Consider the following 8,739-nt stretch of genomic DNA (forward strand, 5'->3'; position numbering starts at 1 on the left):
ATAAGGGGTATTTAGACTAAAGTTAGCTTATCTCCTTCAGATTATCTCTACTATAAGGGATCAATCAAAATTACGCTGAATCTACCTAAGAATTTGTCCCTCCCAGAGATAACCTCTGCTCCGTTCACCCAATAATTTACACCCAGAAAAACCTCCGCTTGCAAACCAACGACACAGATCTGCTCTCAAAATCGCCATGATCGTGTGGCCACGGAGAATTCCAGGCTTCAACGCAGGCTTCAACGCCTGCCTCGCTCGTGTGATCCCCGCACCGCGCCCCAGGCAAAACTTCCCCTCCCGATCTCGCGCGTCGCCGCCTCCTGATTTTCGGTTTCCAAAAAGAAATCTCTCCACTTTCTGATTTTTTGTTCCTAGAAGGGCGTCAACTTCACTGTCACCGAGTTCGACGCGAACAAGGAGCGCAAGGCCCTTGCGGGAGTTCCTGGACCAGGCCAACAGCGTCCACGCCGCCGGCAGCTGCGCGGCCATGGAGTACCGCGAGCAAGGCGTGTTCAACGCTAGCGAGATGGTGGCGCAGATCTAGGAGGTGGAGGCGCTGGGGAAGGACCTCTTCGTCGTGGGCAAGGTGCCGGGACTGCCGGCGCTGCTCCGCCTCCGCTTGGCCTCTCCCAGGCCGCTACTGCTCTCGATGCCCACGCTGGTGGAGGCGAGGGATGGAGGCACTGGTGGGACGGGTGGGGCGGAAGGCATTCCCGGGCTTCGGCACCTACGTGGGCGTCATGGAGTTGTACTGACACCTACGCGGGCGCCATAGAGTCATACGACGCAGATGCGGGCTACTTCCGCGAAGGCTCTCCGGCCGCTCGCCTCCATCCCAAGCAGCTGCTGCTGCCAACGCTGACCCGAGGCATCTCGACCATGCCGCGGAAGGTAAGCGCTAGCTATAGCAGAAATGGTGTTGTTGGCGACTGGATTCTGTGTTGGATGATGGATGTTTCCCGTTGTTTTGATTGTGTTTTATGCTTTTCCATTTTTTTCAATATATGTTTGGATTTAGGCTCTAGAAGGGTCTGAAGAGGAAGCTGATGCCTCTCATCAAGAGGCTGCGCACGGGGGTAATGCATTCCCTTCCTCTCTGCGATTTTGTTTCATAGATTGCCTGGTTGTCATGCCCATTGCTATCTGCAAGTTTAATGCTGGGATGCTAGAATGTGTGATTTTTTTATAGTCTAGATGTTCAGTGCGTCCTGCAGCTAAGGCCTAAGGATGATATGAACATGTGGAGTCGTTTGCCTTTTTAGATTCTGTGGGTGTAGTTTCAGAAGTGCTTTTCTCACAGAAACGATGGTTAGCAAAATTGAAATGGTTCTACCCTGTAATTTTTTAATTTCGATGCTCTGGTAAACCCTGGTTCAGACTTGCAGTAGAGATGGTTGACTTGAGTGTATCAATAATTTTGTAGTAGTAGGAAATGTAATATTTTTCTAAAGTGCAATGCCATGTTGACAACAACTGCATGATCTGAAGGTTTTCTAAGGTTCCTAGGTTAGAACAACTTTGAAAATACTGCGTTGATGTTGAAGTTATGAACAGAGAAACCTTTACACGGAAGAACATTGGCAATCTTTATCGTAAAGCATATAAAACATGCAAGTTCAAGGAACATCTTATAGGTTTTAAGACTTTAGGCAACAGAAACCTTTGGTAGTGGTCAATCTGCTAATGAACCATGGCCATTCAGTGTAATCCATGAATGTCATATATTGTACTCCCTCCATTTTTAAATATATGACATTGAGGACAGGCTAGAACTAATTAGCTTGTTCTAAATGTCATATATTTAAATACGAATGGTGTATCTGTTAACGGTCTGTATATCGTTCCTGAATCAATTAATAATCCTTGTTTATATTCAATAAAGTACAGTAAGTATGTTTCTTTACCAAATTACTATTGTATGTTCATTTGTCTCTCGCAAGGTAGATAGACTCCTTTAATTTGCCTTTTCTGTTTCTTTTGTTCAGTCGCATTCAAATCAAGGCATGTGAGGTGTATAGTCAACAGTTATGAGAATTCTTTTATGCATAATACTATAGGTTTCTTTTTTCAAGAGTTGCCCTTGCAAAGAATTTTCCTATAAATGTTAGTGTTACTCCTACTATTGTTAATGAGCCCATCTGTGACCACAAGGTGAGGTTTTGGGTCTACTTTTTTTTTTCTAGAACCCAAGTAGTTCTAGAGTTCAGACAATGATCTCTTGCTACAGAAAATGTTACCTGGGTGTTTGTTGAGCCCTGAAAGTGGCATGATCTTAATTGTCTGTTTCCAAATTTAATCACTACTGACACATTACAAAGCTACATTCTTTCTTAAATAGTGTAATCATTAGACGTCACAGGTTATATTGCATTTTTTCAGGATTTGCAATCATGCTTTCTTATGTGCCCTTCTTTTTTTTATTTATGAAAAAAATAATCTAGGTGAAATGGGATACTTGATGGGATGGGCTAATTAGCGTTGAGCACAATTATAAGCTTGATGTTAGCTCTCTTCCCGTTGCATGTTTATGAATCTACATCTCAGGCTAGATTATATTTACAGTCATTTGATTGTCTTCTCAGATAATATTTCATCTGGTTGGGACTTCAGGCAAGCCTGTGGGCTATTGGCAAGCAATTGCGGCTTCTGGTATGTGTTCCCTATGTCAATAATAATGCAACTATTTTGGCTATCTCAGAGATTAAATCATGTTGTGTAACTTAAGTCCACTGGACATTCAGATAAAGCGCCAGCTAACTAGCTCTAAGGGCACCTTATGAAGATAGTGGAGCTTGAAGACCTGAAGCCATCTTGCTGCCTAGGCATGTGCTCCTGTAGGAGATGTATTTCTCTGTGCATATCTTTCTAGCTGCTGGTTTGCTGTTGAAGGTGCAGTACTCGAGTAGTTTTCTTTTGGCTGTTGTTGGGTGCAATACTGGAGTGGGTTTGTCTTGGTTGTCGGCTTGCTGTTGTCAGCAGCAATACTAAAGTAGTTAATTGTGTTTGATAGTAAAATTATCCGGGCCTTCTGTTTATAACTACACTGCAGGATTACAGAGCTGACCTATGTGACTGGGTGCAAGCAAGGCTTGCTGATGTTTGTTGCTGGAAATTGTTTAAATTGCTTTTTGCATGAATTGTAAATATTTTCTCAATCTATGTACGTGAGTTTTCTTTATTTTTTTTTTCTTTTGTTGACACGTGCAAGTACAACCTGATGGCTCATGAGCTCAGAAGCTTAAGAATTGAGAAGTTTGGAGTGGAGAGAGAAAAAGTTGTGCATGAACGTGCATGTTTTGCCAATATGTCATGTTAAAGACCGAGTATTGTTTTCAGTTTTGTATCAAGAGTCTTGTTTTGTAATGGTATTATTGTTGAATCTATGATAATAAAGTTGTCATTGGGAAAAAGGTCAGTGTTCCCGTTGTAATATTGGATCTAGATCTTTTGAAATTATAAGTATTATGCTGGTAAATCACTTTTTGTTGTTTGATTTGGATTACTAAATATCACCATAGTGTTAGTACGGGCATTATACCAGTACGTTAGTAAGAACTAACGATGGATGCGAACGAGCGAGTCGCATGTTTGGTCAGACTAAGGCCCGGTTCGCTTGTCTTAAATTTGGCTTGTTCGGCTTGTTTTTTTAGCTGGAACAGTGTTTTTCTCTCACAACAATTCAGCCGGAACAGTGTTTTTCAGCCAGTTTCAGCCAAAGTTCAGACCAGCGAACGGGGCCTAACGAGTCGTGAGCTCGGCCACCTGGGCTCAAACCCGGTGCCTAGCATGTATTTCCGTTCAAAAGGACCCGCTTGCGCTTGGGACGGCATCTTCTGCCCTAATTTTTTATAATTTGGCTTTTTTTAAGAAAATTTACGTTTGGTCTCCTGGGAGACGTAAACTCATCTTTGAACCCTGGGGTCGGCGTCAGGACTCATGGCGTCGAGGTAACATGTCTCGGCGCCACAGATCTTGACTTCGAGGTGCCTGGCCGTGCACAGTAGGGCATTCTAGGTGCCGTTGACGTGGCCGATACCTCAGCACCAGAATACATGGCTTCGAGGTCGGCACCGCATATCTTGACGCCGACCTCGGAGGCGTCAGATGATGCATTGCGATCTAGGATGCCCTGCTATGCACAGCCAGACACCTCGAAGCCAAGATCTGTGGCGCCGAGGCGTGTTACCTTGACGCCATAAGTCTTGGCGCCGACCCTCAGAGTCTAAAAGTAAGTTTACGTCTTTCATAGGACCAAACGTAAATTTTGTTAAAAAAAGGCTAAATTATATATAAAAAAAAAGGGATATTCTGCTCTGCTCCGCCGCGGCGCAGCGACGGGTGCCTGGCCTGAACGTGGCAACGGCAATGCCAATGGACCAGCCGATGGATGAACGGATGCTGGAGCTGGACTCGATCGAGCACAAGCAAAATACGATCCGAATATTATATTATCCCATACGATGCGCATGCGCCGCCTTCATCCGCTGCCGTGGGCCGTTTGCGGGAAGCGGGATCTTTTTTTTTTAGGGACACGGCCCAGTTACAAGAGCACCCGGTGAGCCGGTGTCGGTGGCCCAGTTGACGACTGGACTGTCCGACTGGACCAGCCACGCATAGAACAAAAGGGAGATTGCCTTTGTGGGCAAGCAGCGGCCTGTTTGGTTTGCGACGCCATGGAACAAAAGAGAGATTGCCTTTGTGGGCCAGCCGGCCAGCCACGAATAGAACAAAAGGGAGTTACCATGCACGCATCCGCATCGACTCCACCGCCGTTGCACCGTCCTTCGCTGGGTGGCCGTTTCGCGTCGGCTGGATCGCTGTTGCTTGGTTCGTGCCTTGGCCCGTTGCCAGTGCGGATCCAAGACAAAAAAAAATGACCTATAGCGAACTTTGGACCGCTGGTTTTCAGGAAAAACCGGTTGCGTACCATCAAAAGATGTCAAGTTTAGCTATCTACGGTTAAAAGATTCATTCTTTGTTGTATAGCATCGTACCACTTCCGTTAACTTTCGCTAACGTCATGTTGTATCTCCGTTCTCGAGTCGTCTTCTTCGAAGCCTTTCCACGAAGAACACGGGCACGCAGCAGGCAAGGACGGCATCGAGTTGGCCTGGCACTCGCCACTGCCAGCCCGGGAGGCGAAGGCCGGCGGGGCAGCAGGACCGGTCTCGGGGAGGAACATGAGCAAGGCGAGAAGGATCCAGCGGTCTCCCTGCTGACGGCGACCTTGGCAGCCAGCGGCGCTTCGCCATGGGGGACTTCCTTTGCCTGTCCATGCTCGCGCTGCATGCCCGCCTAGCGTCTCCCGTGTCTGCGTCCGCACACTCGCGCCGCCAAGGACCCCGCCCCGCGTGTGGAGACGGGCGGCTTTGGCTCTGGCTCCAACCACCTGCGGCCGCGGCAGGGGCAGCCGTCCTATGACTCCCGTCCCCGTCCCACACGGTCGGGAAGCCGCTGCCGAACGCGAAGAGAAGCGAGATGCTAGCCATGATGATGGTGAGCGCGCTACATCCTGTGCGACGGGGCGCGGCTAGGTTTAGCTCGGGGCTCGCGAGGAAGAAGAACAAAAAAGCATGCTGATGTTGGCAAGCGTGTAGAGCACGAGTGCACGACGAGGCTCTTCCTCGGCGTGTTGGGCGGACATGGAGCGGGGCTCTCCCTCGGCGGGGTAGGCGGATGCAGAGCGGGGCGAGGAAGACGCACGAGCTCCCCGGCAGCCGCGCAACACGCGAGCTCTACAGGCGGCTGCGCGGGCAATGGCGCGCGAGCCGCGTAGGTGGCCGCATAGGCGGTGGCGCGCGAGCCGCCCCCGGAACTTTGTCGTCGCGACCAAGGCCACGGGTGCCGGGAGCTCGCTGGCGCGCATGGGGAGCTGCTTCGCTGCGCTCGTCTGTTTTGCCCGCGCGGCCTGCCACTTCCTCCGCGGTGACGGCGAGGCTCCGGGGCGCTCCGGACCCAATGCTGCTTCTACGCCTTCATGCAGCCGCACCGGAGCGCCATCGCGGCTTCTCCTCACCTCCACTGGTCGCTTGACCGAAGTGGAAAGAGAAAGAGACACAGAACTGCGTTAGCAAAGTTAACAGAAATGCTACCGATCTATAACGTTGTGATCTTTCCATGGTATATATCAAAGAACCAATCATTTAATGGTACATTGCCAAACATACAATCTTTTGATGGTACATAGCCAATTTCTCCTAGTTTTTATCATGAACCGATTTTATTGAATATAAAGATAATAGCATGGAAAAAAATAACGATATACTTATATATATATCCATATAAACCATGTCACAATCTTATAATTCTTGTTTTTAAACTCTAAAAGATGAAACCAAATTTCATATTCTAGTGATGGTGAATGAACATACCAATTGAAGTTTGAACACTAATTATGTCGTACGTGTAGGGCGTGGCAATACCAACTGAAAATTATCAATTAAAGATTCCAGTAAAGCAATGGCTGAACTACAGGCCAATCAAATTCGCAATAGGTTGAATCAATTTCACTTACCTTTTCTCTTTTCCCCCTTTGTGTTGCTGCTGCATCCGAACTTTCCATCGCTGAACTTTCCGGTAGGCAGAAGCAGCAGTGCAACATAGCAGGCTAGCAGCGGCCAGGCGGCCAGCACCCAGCAGTGCAGTCGCCCGTCGGCACAACAACAGAGCAGGAGGCATGAACTGAACGGAGATCAGATTGGAAAATGGAAACTGAAACGACGCCCACGGCCTAGACGCACGGCACAGAGGCTTTTCACCTTCTACATGGGCTTCATGCGGACGAGTAGCCCAAGTAACAGGCCCAGGCGCCGACGTGCGGTCCAAGACTCGAGTGAATAACGCTTCGACAGTTCGACCTTCGTCTTCCTCGGTTAGTCTCCATGCGAGGAGCTTTTTGGAATTCAACCGTCATGAAAAGTGGGCTTCGGTCCCGCAAGGGGGCTTGTTGGCCTTGGGGCTACTGAGTACCTGCTGTTCCCCATGGCCGGCCTTGGGGGCGTCGCTGTCGTGCTGTACTCCATGACCGACGTGGGGGTGGGCGGCGGGGAGGCGTTGCAGTCGCGCGCCCAAGGCGAGCAGGGGCCGGACATGGCGTGCGGGGCAGGCGGGCGACGCTGGGCGTGGGGGCGTGGGGAGGCGGGAGGGTGTGGGGAGCTGCCGTGCTCGGAGAAGAAGAGCGGTCGTTCCGTTTTGCGACGCCTCCGTTCCGTCCTAGCAGCATCCCGTGAAACAAAAAGGAAAGAGGCAGGGGCAGAAGAGAAAGAAAAGAATCCCTGAACTCTCATAATGGTCGAATTCCAAAAAGCTCCCGTACGAGTTCTTCTGGTGCCGTCGGCCGTGGCTGAGAGAGGGCGGGGGGGAGGGGGTACTCTCGCCGGCGGGGAGGTCTGGCGGCCGCCAGGCCTTGCCAGATTGGTGGATCCGCCTATGCCCGTTGCCTTTTCGGGTCTCCACTCCTGCTGTTGCCTCCCCGTGGTTCCCCAACGATTTTGCTGCTAAGACAGTATGGCTGAAGGTACAAATGCACTTCTTTGGCCCCGTTCGCCTCGCTAAAAAAAAAAAAAAATCGAAAGGTTGTGAGAGAAAAATATTGTTTCGACTGAAAAAACAAACTGAATAAGACATATTATAAGAAAAGTGAACAGAGCCTTTCTTTTTTTTCTCCTACCAAATTTCTTTTTGCAGTGTTATACGCTTTTTCTTTCAAAGATACAAACAATTTGCTTATTCGGCATCTATATGCTGCTGCGTTCTTATACCCTTCCCACTTTATGTTTAATATATTCAGCTCAGCATTTGAATCCATTCAATCTCGACCCTACAAATTGTTGCTACAACAAAGTAAAATTTCTTCCCTTTCCTTGACCAACATGTATCATAGGTTGCATTGGAAGATTTGGAAGAAGAAGGTGCTACTGCAGCTCTACAATAGGGTAAAGTTATGTTCTTTTCCGGATATATAGATTCCTGCTTGTGCTAATCTTGACATATAGATTTCAGCATTGTCGCCTCTCCACCTGTGTGGTAGGCCCTGTTAGTCCAACCTTACTTGCCTATTAACTGCTTCGGGTAACAGGTGATTTGTCTTCCATTAGTAATAGATGAAGCTTTCTAACTGGTGATAGATTACTGCATTTTGATCAATGCACTGCAATTTGTTCAAATGGTACTGCACAGATTCGGTGATTAATAGAAATAGGTAATTTCTCCATCGGCTATAGATTTCATGTTCGCAGAATAAATTGATGCTATTTCATACTACTACTTAATTTCAACAGGTAAGTGCCCATCTTCAGGCTTGCCTTCCAAAATCTACACTCATTCACTCCAGGCATGTAAGTTCATGTTTCCCGAATTTCCAACCATTTATATGCCTCAAATAGCCTATGTGTTCTCTTTTGTAAGGATTATATCATCTTCCTCTCATAAAAAAGAAATGCTAATTTTTTTCGTGCATGCTTAATGCTTCTTGAGATTAATACAGGATCAGGATCAATTTCTGTAGGTTTTGTAGGAGGTTAGGATCAACACAACAATTCCTTTCTCCGATCGCAAAAGCTGCTACATTGGTGCTTGTATTACATGATCTTCTTCTTTTCTTTCATAGATCTATGCTCGCAGCCATCAGCGTCGTAGCTATTTTTCCTTTTAGTTATATAAGCTAAACCTTCGTGCGTGCAGAAATCCCTCGGCCTGACAGCCTCTACCGTTGTTTAGGTTCCTGTTCTGCTTTTGTTT

At 47.8% G+C, this 8,739-nt stretch overlaps 1 long non-coding RNA gene across 1 annotated transcript; it reads left to right on the forward strand.

Annotated features, from left to right (window-relative positions):
• The first annotated feature begins 232 nt into the window (after positions 1-232).
• Positions 233-3,390, forward strand: LOC136551719 (uncharacterized). The gene is made up of 4 exons (XR_010782658.1): positions 233-891; positions 1,019-1,076; positions 2,583-2,649; positions 2,742-3,390. It is a non-coding gene; the product is annotated as an uncharacterized lncRNA (long non-coding RNA).
• Positions 3,391-8,739: the final 5,349 nt, after the last annotated feature.

The sequence above is a fragment of the Miscanthus floridulus genome, chromosome 4 (genome assembly GCF_019320115.1).
Source record: "Miscanthus floridulus cultivar M001 chromosome 4, ASM1932011v1, whole genome shotgun sequence".
NCBI classification, from domain to species: Eukaryota; Viridiplantae; Streptophyta; class Magnoliopsida; order Poales; family Poaceae; genus Miscanthus; species Miscanthus floridulus.